We start from the raw sequence: 15,921 nt of genomic DNA on the forward strand, positions 1-15,921 counted from the left end.
ATAGTAAATTTACTTATAATATTTCTAGTCATTTTGTATGAACACAGTAAGAGATATATTTAGTTTAAAGTCTGGTTCTTCCTGGGGACATCTTGCTATATATTCCAGACCACAGTTCTCAGGCTAGGTTAGTCTTCCTAATCCCAGCAGGGTCCTTATTCAGTTACTTCATTTTGGGTCATGACAGTTTGTCCATGGCCATGCTCTTAACTTATAGTTAAGTATTATGGCACGTGGCCTGGCCCATTTCGATGCCAGGGTAGCTCACAGCTTGCCCTGGGTCCATCCAGTCCCTCATCGGGACCCAGGTCTTGGAATGCTAGGAACTAAGGGAAGCTGAGGCTTAAGTCAAGTAAATATGGATGCCCAGGAGTAAATATTATTTTGGAGTCAATTAACTCCTGTGTTACAAAGCATAGCATCATCTGTCTTCCTGTGTCTATACAAAAGGGACATTGCTAAATAAACCATGTAAATGACATAAAGGAAAGAGAAAAGCAATGTAGGATTATTAGTGCTGGATGGAATTGGGTGTGCCTCAACTCACTGTTGTGTGAGTGGCTCAACAAACCTTAAGCTCTCTGGTGGAGGAGCAAGGACAACCCACTGTTATCCAATACTAAAATGTCATTATTTTCTTCTTAGATCATCAACGAGCAAATTTCTTTTTTGGGGGGAGGGGGCACATCTGGCTGTGTTCATGGTGTACTCCTGGCTCTGTATTCAGGGATCATTCCTGGAGGTCTCAGGGAACCACATGGGATTCTTGGGATGGAACCAGGATCAGCTGTGTACAAGGCAAGTGCCAAACCCATTGTACTATTTCTCTAGCACTGCAACTAGGAAATTTGGGAAAAACTGAACAACAGAAATAACTTTCTCTGATCATAATAAAAACAGGACTAAAAATCAATAGCAAATGTCGACAACTTCAAAAAATATTAATTAAACCTTCCAAAATCACTAAGGCAAAAATCTTAGTAAATAAAAAAAAGCTGAGAAGCCTATGTGTTAAAACTTATGAAATGTGGTCAAACTTTCAGTCAGAGGTAAATTAATAAAGCCAAACATTTTAAATTAATACACTTAAGAGATGAAAACTTCAAAAAATAGTCTTGCAAAAGCAGTGTTGCTTCTCTTAAATAATTTCAAATCACTCTGTATCAAATTAAAAAATATTAGAAGGAAAATCTAATAAAAAATTTTAAGTCAAATATCCACCGTCCAAATATATGTATGTATGTATGTATATACATATACATTAAAATCAATGTTATCAAATTTTAAAAATATTAGATTAAAACATAGAAATCTAAAATCAAAATCCAATCAAATTGATCCCAGGATTCATATTGTGATAACTTTTATGAAGAGTGTACTGTGTTTAGTATTTTTTTTTTGTTGGTTGGTTTGGGGTCTGTTTTGTTTTGTTTTCTGCGTATGGATATCCAGATGTTCTAACATCCTTTGTTGACAAGGAGCAGTTTTTTTTATATATAAACCTGCCAAACAGTCAAGCCACACGTGCTTAGCTTTAGTGAGATAATATTCCATACTAAGGATCTGATGGTATGGTTGCATATTTTCACTTCCTTGTCAAATGATTCAACGGTCTCGTATTTTACATGATAAAGTCCTAGACTAGGTACTTTCTAAAGAACAATCCTTATGAGTTTGTACTAAAAAACTCAGCTATATACTCATGGTACCAATTTCTATCAAAAAATTTTTTAAAAAAACCCTCAATATCCACAGATGAAATAATTTTGAGTCTCTTTCTACCATTGTCTCTCGAACTTTAATTCATCCACCTATAAATTGTTACCTATTTCTGCCAGATTCTCTGCTCAGCTGCGCCTTTGATCTCCCATCTGTTCATTTCTTTCTTCCTGATTGAAGAAACAAGAATGTGGGGCGATATATTCCACCGAGAAGCCACAAGACAAAAGACAAATATGTATGAATAAAAAGATTTCAACCAACAATGCTTTATTTTTCTCTGAAAACACTTGAAATCACATTAATTTGATTTTCTGTGGAGAACTAAATGACCAGATGCCGTCTTTGAAGAGACAGTGTCACTTTTAACACATCTGCCATCATATTCCAAAACCCTCAAAGCACCTCAAAAAAGAACAGCAACATTGAGCAGATGAAAATGGTTTTTAATAGTCTTCCATGGCCTCCCTGTGCACCTGGAGTAAAACCAAAATTTTTATCGCAACCTAAAAACTCCATGTGATTCATCATCTCCTGCCTCCTTGCACACAATTCTCCAAACATATTGGCCGGTTTCAGTTGGCTGAACACACCCATACTCATTCCCGTCTTTGGTTCTCATTCATGCAATTTCATCTGCCTGAAACACTCTTTTCCAGCCCTACTTTTGGTTGGCTCTTTCACATCCCCCAGGTACCAGCTCAAAAGTCACCTTCACTGTTCCTGTCGCCTCTTAAAATAAATTCTCCCTGATTACTGTCTTGTGAATGAGGATAGAGAGCCATGATTAAGAGTCTGCACTCTTTATTAAAACAGAAAAACCAACATCTTTTCTGTCATCAAGAACTTCAATTGTGAGTCACCTAGTTAAACTCTGGGGCTGGGATCATAAAGTCTCAAATGGAGATGAGTATAATACCTCAGAGGGTTGTTAGGTTAAATAAGTCTTGGAGTACCTAGGACAGTTGGTGAAAGCATGCAAAATTCGGAGAAATAATCATTATAATCATCTTAGTGTCCTTTCTGTTTCTTCTAAATTCTTATAAAAAATAGCAATGGAATAATTGATGTTGGGGATGGACTGAGAAAGGAAGGGCAGTCCCCAGGGCAAAGTAAGCCCTGTCGGCTGATTGGGAACATTCTCAGTCCATCCCCAACAAATTATACTGTGGGTAGGGTACTTGCCTTCATGTGGTCCATCTGGGTTTCATCCCCAACACCCTACATGGGTCCCTGAGCACTGCCAGGAGTGATTCTTGAGTTCAAAGGCCAGAGTAATCCCTGAGCAGTGAAAGGTGTGGGCTCCACCCAAAAAAAAGAAAATAAATTAAAACTGATTTAATTTTTATCCTTATCCTACCAATTTTTGAGGACAAACATAGTATTGATCTTGTGCAACCTGGGTTTTCCAAATCTGAATTAAAGTGACAGAAAGTAATGTCCAATAACTGTCTAGTCATTAGTAGAACTGTACAAGAAAAATACTTCCAACCCCATCAAAAAAATGGAGAGAAGAAATCAACAGAAACTTCCTCAAAGAAGAAAGACAAGTGGCCAAAATGCACATAAAAAAAAAGCTCTACATCACTAATTATCGGGGAGCTGTAAATCAAAACAATGAGATACCATCTCACACCACAGAGACTGGCACACATCAAAAAGAGTAAAAGCAACCAGTGCTGGTGTGAATATGGGAAGAATAGGACTTTGTTTCATTTTTTGTGGGAATGCTGACTGATCCAGCCCTTCTGGAAAACAATATGGGCAATCTTCAAAAACTAGAAATTGAGCTTCTGCATACCACATATATGCTACAGCAATACCACTTCTGCATCCCAGGGTGCAAAACAGCACAATAGAAATACCATTGGCACCTGTATGTTAATTACAGCACTATTCACAATAGCCAGAATCTGGAAATAACCCGGGTGCCTGAAAACAGACGTCTGGTGGAAAAAACTATGGAACATAAACAATGGAATATTATGCAGCTGTAGAAAAGATGAAATCATGAAATTTGGTTATAAGTGGATGGTCATGGAGAGTATCATGCTAAGTGAAGTGAGTTAGAGAGTGATCGACATAGAATGACTCAAAACACTCATTTGTGGAATATAAAATAACATAAGGACAGTAGACACAAGGGCCAGGACAGTAGACACAAGGGCCAGGACGATTGCTCCATGGTTCAAAGCCTACCTCATGAGCTTGCGGAGAAGATAGCTGGAATAGATTAGTCAATGATGGTTGGAGGGATTGCTCAGGATGGGAGATGTGTGCTGAAAATAGATAAAAGACTAGACATCATGGCCTCTTGGTATCTGAATTGCAAACCATAATGCCCAAAAGTAGAGAGAGAGGAAGAGGGAAATTATCTGCCATAGAGGCAGGGGGTGGGCTGGAGTGAGGGTGGCAGGAGGAATACTGGGGACATTGGTGGTGGAAAATGTACACTGGTGGAGGGTTGGGTGTTCAATCATTGTATAACTGAAACTCAATCATGAAAGTTTTGTAACTATATCTCACAGTAATTCATTTAAAAATTAAAAATTAAATTAACTGTAATGAATGATTGAATTAGGTGACAAATCTTTCAGGGTATTTTTGGAATGCCTTGTCTATGAAAGAATTATGCTGGGGAATACACTTTCCTTCTTCTTCCCTTTTAAATCAATTGTTTTTACTAAGGGGGCTGAAATGATAGTACAGTGGTTAGGGTGTTTACCTTGCATGCAGCAGATCTAGGTTCAATCCCTGGCATCTCATGTGGTTCCCCCAGCACTACCAGAAGTAATTCCTAAATGAAAAGCCAGGAATAGTTCCTGAGCATTGCTGGGTGTGTCCCAAAAGCCCCTCACTCCCACCACCAAAAGTTTCTTCTAGGAATTTGCAAAATTACTCCTTCAGAATTCAGTAAATGACAGTGATGCAGTTGTCTTGGTTGCTTCTGTAATTCTACTAGCTTTTTCAATGGCATGAATTACACAGACACTTCTCTGTCCCCAACATCTTAATATGTATGTGATTGATCAACACTTGCAAAGGAAAAAAAAAAAGCAAAACAAGTTGAAAGGCAGAGTTTTTACACAAAACAAGAGCACCAATTTACCCATGAAAAAAAGTGAATGAATTTTTTTGCAAGACAGAGTTAGTCACAATGCCTAAAAGAAAGGAGAGTGAAAGAGAAAGAAGAAAAGAAAAGGGTGTGGCATAGAGACAGGAGGAGGGAGGGAAACTGCAGACATTTGTGGCTAGAAATGTGCACTGGTGAAGGGACGGGATTTGGAACATTGTATGACTGAAACCAAATCATGAACAACTTTTTAACTGTGTATTTCATGGTGATTCATCTGAAAAAAAAAAAACCTTCGATTTCATTTAAAAAGATGGTGTTAGTTCGTTAATAAGAAAATTAAAAGAGATAAAAAGAGAGAAGATAGAAAGAATAGTACTGCAACTGAAAAAGGCAGGGACTGTGTTAGTTTTGATGGGTTCCCTGACACTTTTAGAGGAGTTCTATAAAATAGACAGGAACTTGGAGGACAGCAAGCCATTTAAAAAATTGAGATAGAAGGGAAGTCAGCTCTCTGCCCTTGACCTGCAATCTCTGTTGACGAAAAGTCTTATAAATGGGAACCTTACAAGACGGAAAGACCAACAGTTTCTCAACTGTAAATTGAAATGGTTGTTGGCGGTGGCTATCACCTGCACTTTGGGTTGGAGATAAAGTTGTTCTCCTGTCTTCTAGGGAGAAGAGCTGTTGTTTTCCATTCAAGCCATTCTTTTCTGGGTCAATAGTTTAAGAGGAAGCTCCACAGTGAAGCTCTCCACTTAATTACAAAGCTCAGGAAATGTGAAGGGAAAGACTGCTCATGGTAATTAAATGTGGGGTTATAAAATAGGAAGGAAATGAAAAGAGTTGCCAGACTTACTACTATGTCAAAATAAGATGTTGTTTTGCAGTTACTCAACCAAAGAATTAACTAGAAGCAAGCCAAGTGGAAATCTATTTGGCACAGCATCTAGTTTGGGAAGAAAATGCATTGAAAAGAGGACAAAACAATAATAATTTAAAAACAATAACACTTGTTGATATGTACCTGTAAAAGTAATTCTGCTACTATAGATAGACCAGCAGCAATAGAAAGTGAGTTGTGCTACCACCAGTAGGATTATTTTCTCTGATGCAGCCATCAATGATAACACGCAAGAACCTTAGACGGAACCAAGACTATTTCTGATGGACTGACCAATTTTTCTACAATAGATAAGCAACCTGTATCCTCTAAGCTCACTGAAATGTAATACATTTTTAAGGATCATCATTATGTAATGGCTTTCATTTTTTAATGACAATTTAAACTGTGTGGTACTCTCACTCTCTCTCTCTCTCTCTCTCTCTCTCTCTCTCTCATTCTCTCTCATGCACACTCTTTGGTTTTGGGACCACATCCAGCAATACTCAGGGTTTTACTCCTGGCTCTGTGCTCAGGAATCATTCCTGGCAGTGCTCAAGGGACCATATGAGATGCTGGGAATTGAAGCTGGATTGGTTATGCAAAAGGCAAGTGGCTTACCCATTGTACTATCTCTCTGGCCCCCATACTGATTCTTCTTGACATTACATTGGCTGTGTAAAATAAAACTCATTGGCTCTTTCATTAACTTATTAGACTATTAGATTTCCTCGGAAGGAAGATCACACATCACATCATGTCTCTGAATTTGTGGAAAATGTAGTTGAGATTTTAGATGGCTCCTTTTGGGGAGAGAGATGAATGTGCGGTAAATGTACAAATGAAAATAGAAGTGTTATTTGGTGAGATTTCCAAAGAAACCCATTAAGAGAACTATTCAGATGCCAATTTTACCATAAATATCCTCTCCCTTACCTGAAATTTAGTATTCCAGTGACCCAATTTGTAGCCATGAAGCAATATTAGAGGCAAAACCCAGTGATAGGAATATTAAAGCAAAAGTCAGTCGCCTGTTATAAACAACTTCTGGACTTTATATTTTGTGAAAAGGATATAAACCCATGCCAGATTTAAGACACTATTAATCCAGTTCCTAGCGGTCTTACCTATTGACATGTTCTCACCTATCGATTTTTCACAGACATTCTGGACCTCTGTTTTAAGGTTCGAATGATCTATTCACGTACGTTCCCAGAGTCGAGAGTAATGGGCCAAAGATAGTACAGCTAGTAAGGCTCTCCTTCCTGCTAAGGCCCATCCCAGCATCACCAGAAGCGATCCCTGAGTGCAGAGTGAGGAGTAAGTGCTGAGCATAGTTGGGTATAGCCACCAAACAAACATAAGATACAGTGACTAGTGTATCAGAATAATTTCTCACTCAAAGAGTTCCAAATTATCTCGTAGGATGCTATTGGCAATCCCATTGCCTTTGATTCATCATTTAAAGAACACGTGATAATGATACTTTCCTGATAGCATGCACTACTAATGTTACAAGGCCTGACATCTAATTTTGTTTTTCAAAAAACATCTTGGTTTTTGAGGTCACGGTTTAAGAAATGTATACGAAATCAGTGGATTCTGGCCAGAAACGTCCATATACACACACTTAGACTTGTAAAAATAGATGCCAGAGTGTATAGGTTTCAGGGTAAATATAAATTCTTATTTTTTATAACCCCACATGTTTTAGCTGGAAGTTTTCTGAACACCCCCCCAAATTTTTCAAATTAAATAAATCAATTAGGCTGTCACAGCAAGTTAACTTTCTAAAGAAATGACAGGCTTGATTAGTAAGTATGCCCTTTATCTGTAAGGTTCTTATTTGTCTACCGTTTCACAGCAAGCAATTCTGATGAATGGCACAATTAACCTTTCCATTATTAAAACAATTAATTGCAAAAATGAAAAACATGACAGCGACAAAATATTAATGCATAAATTATTAGGTTCAGAATTTATAATTATTAATTCATGTACATTAATTGTGGCAAAACAGTGAATAAATGATATGCTAAAATCTGTGATAAGACATTTTGATTTAAAATTTTTTTCAAAGACAAGTAGGTGGGTATTTTGTGTTGGGCATGAAGTCCTAATTCCAATCGGGAATTTAGTGGCTGGAGAGATAGTACAGTGGGTAAGGTGCTTGTCTTGTAAATAGCCAACCTCGCACCCTGTATGGTCCCTTGAGCCCTGCCAGGAATGACCCTTGAGTTCAGAGCCAGGAGTAAGTTGGGAGTGTGTCATTGTTGGGAGCATTTCAAAAAGCAAAATAAAATAAAAGAGAATCTATCACCTAAGTACTGTCAGCATAAAATACATAGCAGGAAATAATTTAGAGTGATCAGTTGATAAATGTAAAGATCAACACATACAAAAGTATATTTAATTCAGAATAGTCCTCATGAGAATGTGAGAAAATGATGGGCTGATATTTACTAAAAGCAGGCTCTTAGAATACACTTGTCTTTTACTCTAGTTCATAGCTCTATGAATGCAAAAGAGTTGGAGAAAGCTGATCTCTACTGAATTGGAATCTGAATATTTAAGCTACACTCAGAATTGACTTTTATTGGCCATACAGAATTAATTTCCGTGAATTCAGGTTTGAAAGAGCAAAGGAAAACTTCTAAACCCTCCTGTTAACCATTTTAAAATAAGTGTGTAATATATGAGAAAGTACTCAAATGTCAAGATATTACAAAAAGTGAATTACAATTATTATTTTACCTTAAAATTGGACTCAGGAAAATGTTCCTTTCTACACTGCCCCAAACCGTAACCACCATCCACATGAGATAATTGAGCTCTTGGAAAGTGGCATGTTCCTTAGTCGAAGAATGGAACTTTTGAATTCAGTTAATTGTTATTTCATCTAAGCGAAACTTTCCACATATACTGAAATCTCTCAACCCTTCTCTTGCTTTGCATAGAAACAAAAAGTTAGAAATATCATTTGTTGATTTGGGGCCATTTACAAAGCATCTTAATAGGCCTCATCATATATTTATGGAGGATAGTAATTAATCAATGTGCTCTTGCCTTTTTATTCATTTTTTATCTTCTTCTTGTTTTGGGGGCCATACCCCGTGGTATTCGGAACTAATTTCACTCTGCCTCAGGGAGCACACCTGGCAAGCGGACCCAAGGTGGTGCCTGGTTGAACCCAGGTCAGCCAATTGCAAGGCAAGTGCCCTACTCAGATGTACTATCACTCTGGTCATCTTATTATTTTTTAGTTTATAGAATGCTTGATCCTTTCGGTTCACAGGAATCATAAGGGAAGGGAAGTTTATGCTTCTCTGGTCACAATAAATTAATGCCATGCATTGTTTTTAATATTTATTTGCATTTGAAGATAATTTTTCTATTCCCAAACTATATTTTAGACATGAAAAGCTTAATGAGCATTAATTTTACTTATGAGCTACTGGATAGTTCAATCAAATACAAGGGAAACAAATATTTGTGCTAGTTCTCTTTAAAGATGAATTTATTTAAAGTCAAGTCAAATTCTAGTTACTAAAATACTAAATTACAGAAACCCAAAACTGAGAGGCCGCTAAGTGTGGTCACTCGACCTCATGCCTCTTCATCCTCAGCAATGGAAAACAAATTATCTAATGCTTCCTTTTCAGCAGGTCTGACTTTAGGGGAGAGACTCTCCAAACAATAATAGTGAGTTTTGTTGAAATATTGTATGCAATCAAAGTGAAAGTAAAGTGAAATTTATTAGTTACACAGGCGGGGGGGGGGCTTAGGGTGGGGGGCTAGGGGCGTGGGGGGGTTAGGGGTGTGAGGGGGCGGGGTGGAGCTATACTGGGATTCTTGGTGGTGGAATATGAGCACTGGTGAAGGGATGGGTATTCGAGCATTGTATAACTGAGATTTAAACCTGAAAACTTTGTAACTTTCCACATGGTGACTCAATAAAAAATTTAAAAAAAAATGAAAAAAAAATAAAGTCAAGTCAAATTCAATATATTTCTAAAAGGATGAGAATTCTTAAATAATAGCTATTTTCAAATAATAGCATTTCATTTCTTACCTTAAGGAAATGTGATGAAAAATTATCTTTGTTTTGAATGTATGTGGTTTGAAACATTAATGCTATAAAACTACCTACATGTACTAAGTAAAGGGGCCAAATTATTGCTGTGATAAACATAGAAATAAATGTAAAAATGCACAGAAAGAAGAGACATATAAAAGTCATTGTCTGTGTGGAAATTTTGTATTGTGCACGTATTATTGTAAATGCACTGAATTAGATAACCGGCATAGCTAAAGATATATTTGGCATTTTGTGTTCATTACATAGTGTACTCTTAACACATGTATGTTGGTTGAAAAATTCCCTGTGGGAAAGATTTTCAAAATTCTTTTGTTTTCCTTTTTTGGTTATAATTAAGGTAACAAATGTCTAAAAAGCACTTGATCGAGTAGATCAAGGACCCCAATTTAATAAAAGAGAATATTCAACAGTTACTATTAGTTGCATATGCAAATGACAATATTTTGTTTCACAGAAATTATTAATTTATTTCTGATGTCCTTTCCTGATGTGTGATCAAAAGCAGTTGTTATTCATGCCTTTAACTCTGGGAATGTTTTGGTGAAAGGGCAGGGAGGAAGAGGTGGAACATGTGATTCATGATGCTTTTTTGTTCAATAAAATATTTCAAATAAGAAATGCAGGATGTGTCTGACTTGGTAGAATGCAATGCTTAAAAATAAATGCGTCTCCTTCAAGTTGGAGAAATTCTTGGTATACTTTTTAATTTGATACAAGTTAATAATAAATGTTAGCATGTCTTCTCTTAAAAGTAAGTCTAAAGGAATGAAAGAAAAGAAAACTTTCTATAAGAATAGAAATGTTTGGGGGCTGGAGCAATACCACAGAGGGTAGGGCGTCTGCCTTGCACGTGGCTGACCCGGGTTCGATTCCCAGCATCCCATATGGTCCCCTGAGAACCGCCAGGAGTAATTCCTGAGTGCAGAGCCAGGAGTAACCCCTGTGCATCGCCAGGTGTGACTCAAAAAGCAAAAAAAAAAAAAAAAAAGAATAGAAATGTTTGAATATTTCCATTTTTACAAATATTTCCTTAAGACACAAAGTGATAGTTAGCTCAAGGCTACATTTTAGTACTATGGTGCATTATAAATATGATTGTATAATCTGAATCTTATGCTTGCTACCGATACCATTCCATACATGCCTTTATCAAATACCACCGTTTTTCCATATAAGGAGGAAACATAATTCCATAATTAAACCTTGAAAAACACTGCATATCATACATGTGTAAACTCTAAGCTTTCTGTCCCCCCATATGCAACTAAATATACAACAAACACCATTTATCTGCCTGACTTTTCATGGTACTTTCATAGAAAGAGTCAAGGAAAAAATTGCAGAATCTAACTGGTATTTTGAAAGCATACTACCTCACTTGGACTGGAGCGATAGCACAGCAGGTAGGGCGTTTGCCTTGCACACGGCCAGCCTGGGTTCTATTCCTCCGTCCCTCTTGGAGAGCCCGCCAAGCTATGGAGGGTATCCCGCCCTCACAGCAGAGCCTGGCAAGCTACCCATGGCATAATCGGTATGCCAAAAACAGTAACAACAAGTCTCACAATGGAGACATTACTGGTGCCCGCTTGAGCAAATCAATGAGCAATGAAATGACAGTGACAGTGAGGCTTTGGGAAGTACAGGAAATCAGAGTGTTTTGGCAAGTCTAAACTCTGTGGAGTAGGCTGGTGGGAATTACAAGGAAAGACCTGAGGTAACTTGAGGCCAAAGAAAAGCTGTTGGTCAGAACTCGGGCTATTCCCACCTCAGTTGGACATGCTAAAACCATCAGTTCACTGGAGCAAACCAACCCACTCTACACAGTAACTTGTTTTATTTAAGGCAACAGATTTCCGTGCAAATTTTATCTAAACATATTTTATAAAAGATTTCACCAAATATCTAGTACCTGGTCCAGACAAGTTTGTGTATAAAATAAAGCTCTGTGTGTGTGTTTGCGTGTGTGTATACCTTTAAATTTACATGTAATTTAAATGTGTGTGTATATATATATATATAATTTTTTAAAAATGACCTAAACTCAAAAACAGATCATTTTTCTTACTTCACAGGCTTTTTATGATCACCCTAAGTTAGTTTTTTCTATGTATGCCTATTACTTTAAAAAAATATGAAGTCAGAGTTCGATCAATTGATCAGATTCTGGAAAAGTGGAAGCATTTGTTAATACCTGCAGAACATTACCTTAAACTCAGGGAATATTCTGGGGTTTTGTTGGGGTTATTTTTGTAGTTGTTACTGTGCTTTTTTAGTTTGGGTGCTGGCCACACCCGGGTGTATTCAGGACTTATTTCTGGCTCTGCACTCAGGAGTCACTCCTGGCTGTGCTCAGGGAAGCCTACTGGAGCCGGGGTTTGAGCCTGGGTCCACTGAGTGCACGGCAAGCACCTTACTGACTGTGTTATCTCTCCAGCCTTTCAGAAATATTTCCTTAAGGCAAAGAAGGCTGCCATCCATCGGAATAACCAGTATAATTCAGTTTCAATTAAATAAGGCTAGGTCTCAGGATAATTTCCTCACTCACTCTACTCACTGTTTGTTGGAGTTTATCAAAATTTGATTTTTATGTATGATATTTACAGTTCAAGGAAATGGCCACGCATAAAATAAGATTGTTCTTACCATCCCTGTCACTGTATCACTGTCATTCCATTGTTCATTGATTTATTCGAGCTGGTGCCAGTAATGTCTCCATTCATCCCAGCCCTAAGATTTTAGCAGCCTCTCCTTACTCGTCTTTCCCAACGTTGGGATATATGTAATCCCAATGATTACATATGTATATAGGTAAATATATATATTTTCCTCTATGATTTTATGGAAAATGGGTAGGGAGTGTCTTATGATGTGTCCAGGAATATGTTCACTCATGCGTGAGGCTCAGCCCTGAGCCTGTGGAAAGCTGCCTGGAGCATGGCTGCAGTTGGGTAGTGGAGGTCGCCTGCCAGGGCTGGGTCCCCGAGTGAAAACAGCCTCTGGTGTGGAATCCAGTGGCATGCCCCTGGGAGCCTCCATTTATGCTGCTTTCTGGGGGTAGCAGCCATGAGTTCTGGAGGATGGACGATAAGGAGATTATCTGGCTCAGGCTTATGAGTGTGACCCCTGGACGGCTGGAGACTGGGGGAAGCAGGCAGAGATCTCTGCTCCAGGGTCCCGTTGAGCCCAGAGTTCAAGACCACAAAGTTCTGCATTTGTTCTTGCTATAAATTAATATTAAATTTCTAAAACATTATCCAAATGTCTACTCCTCCTCCTATTTTTTTAAAGGTTTGGTATCCTGGTTTTAATACTGTATCAACTATTTGCACAAGAAAATGTCAATCAGACATATTTATCCGTGAGATCTGAGTTTGTGGTTTGACTAATAGGAAGGCACCCACACTAAAGATTTCAGAGGGAAAAAAAATGTAATTCATTATAGGCAATAGCTGAGAAGTAAGCCATGGAGAGCATTCTACAAATATGTAATCTTGTTATATTGTGAAATGTTATAATACTATGCCCTTTTCTAAAATACAGTTTACTAGAGCATGGCAGGAAGAAGGCAGGAGGCCAAAAGCTGGAACAGGCAATTACATAATGTAAGTTATTTTTCTCATTTTAAAAATAAAATTTTCTTTGACTTCTAATCCAATCTTTATCATAATATGTCATGCCTAGCACCCCTATGGACTTAGAAAATTTAACCGTCATGCTTTACTGAATCCATCTATTTAATTATTTTTTCTCAAATAGTTTTAAATTTTAATTTACTTGATTTTTCTAAATGTTGGGTAAATTGAAGTTTATGTCCTATATTTTTCTTTGTAACTTTTAAACCTTTCTATGTAAATCAGCTTTAGCCATTGTTATGTAATGGAAGCCACTATTATGATTCTTCGATGTTATTATCTTTCAATTTGGAATTTTCAGGCAGGATGTGTGGGAATTATTTTCTTTTACAAACATGCAAACATGTATATACAGGTACACGCACATTTTTTTCTTTCATTTGACAAACTTGAATGCCTTGACATTGTAAACTCTGGAATTTCACTTGCAACAATATTTGAAAATGCCTTTTCAAATATTTATTCTGTTGTATAAAATGTATCATATTTGAAATTTAAATAAAGTTAAAAAGCAAGTAGTTTCACTGAAAACAACTTAGAAACTTCGGAAAACAAAAAGAAGCTCTTTAAGCATATATTAATTATCTGTCTAGATGTCAAAACAAAATATAACACTTCTATGGAACATACTCCAACAATATAATAATTATATGTGATCATGTTTAATTTATATTCTAAAGAGGAGAAGGGAAATCAAGGCACATTTTTCATTGTGTCATGCTGACCACTTATTTCGAGAAATGTGTAATATATCACTATAAGGTCCTTCCTATGAATGCATAATGCATCTTGATAAGCAAACACGGCTTCTTAAAACTATTGGCAGAGGTCTTCTTGTCTTCTTTTTACTCCCTCCTATCTTTGAACACTTATTATAAATTTCTCTGTTTATTCTGACAGTGAAGTATTATTCTATTTGTTGGAGTTTGGTTCCCCTTTGCATCTTTGTTTCGGTTCTGGGTTTCACCCTGTGGTGCTCAGGACACCAAGCATTGAACCAGAGACTCTTCCATTGCAAGGCAAGGACTCCAGCCCTTGGAGCTATCTCTAACTTGCTTGCACGGGGAACTACATTTCCCAGAAACACCTTCTCTGCATGGGACTACATTTCCCAGAAACACCTTCTCTGCATGATCCCACATGGGACATGAACCAAGGTCAAGTGGCCAGTGGCTTTTCAAGGATGGAATGACGCAGAGGCCAGGATGCTCTGAAGATTGGTCCAGGTGAGTGATGATGAAATATAGAGATACCAACAGGTGCTACTTTGCCCTACTCTCGCCTCCATTTCCCTTCTTAGCCTGGGCCCCACTGACGGCTCAAACCCTCATCTCCACAGCGTGGTTGGCAAGTCAGAGCTCAATGCCTGGAAGTCTGTGACCTATCGTAGCTTTCCTTCTCTGTCTCTGTCACTTTCCCCCCAAAGGCACTGCGCTTCGTGAAGAAGAAACAGGCTCATAGAGGAGGAAAGAAAACAGGGGAAGGTTTCAGAGCGTTGCTAAAACTGGGGCTGACGGCAGGGGAAGTCTTCATAAGATTATGGCCAGAATTTTAGGGTAAATAGTGGAGTGAACACAAATCAGGATTCGTGAGCTATTTACATTAGAAAATGCTTGAATGAAAATAAGACCAGATTGGGGTTTTTATTTTGGGCCCAAAGCCAAGCATACACAGTAGGATCCCACAAAAGCAGGGAATATACCAAAGGATTTGTTAGACACAGTTCACTGAGATCAGCTTTTACCTTTCTGGGGGAATGGAAATCTCAGTTTTAATGTACAACAGTTATTAATTAGAGGCACAGGATTTCTGTCTTCACTCTGGTTAAGTTACCTACTCCAGCCTCCAGCAGCCGCGAGCAAATTCTGCAATCACAAATAGACTCAAAGAACAGGGGCTGGAAGGTTTAAGAAGTTTTCTGAGGAATGAAAATTTGATTTCACATCAACTTGTATCTTCAAAGGACAGAGTTGGTTCAGGAAGAATGTTAAAAACATGAACGTGAAAAAAAAAGAAAACAAGGCCCTTTTGCACACAATCTTTCACAGTGCCTGAAATTCCAATAAACAATAGCATGTCAGAGGGATAATAAAGAGTAGACAGATGTTGGGTTTTTGAAAAAAGAAGCTTTCTGTGAGATCTGCAATTAATTTACCAAATGTGTTTATGTAATTAGAATATTTGCACTGAAATCAATAATTCTTATGTTACTTTAAAATTTTATTGAAGGATTTTGGTTAATAGTCTTTTTTGCCGGTTTTCATTTTGAGGGCTACATCCCGCTGTGGCTTATTCCTGGCTCTGCACTCAAGGATTACTCTAGGAGAAATCGGTGACCATATGGGGTGCTGGGGATCAATTCCAGGTATGCCTCGAGCAAGGCAAGCACAGTATCTGTGATACTATCTCGCCACTCCTTGAATTAATCATATTAAGCACTGGCTGTTCTCATTTTTGTTTTAATCGATACTATTCTGTATTCTGCTCTAGAGTCTAGACATTTTTTTTAAGTCTA

This window comes from Sorex araneus, chromosome 2 (genome assembly GCF_027595985.1).
Source record: "Sorex araneus isolate mSorAra2 chromosome 2, mSorAra2.pri, whole genome shotgun sequence".
NCBI classification, from domain to species: domain Eukaryota; kingdom Metazoa; phylum Chordata; class Mammalia; order Eulipotyphla; family Soricidae; genus Sorex; species Sorex araneus.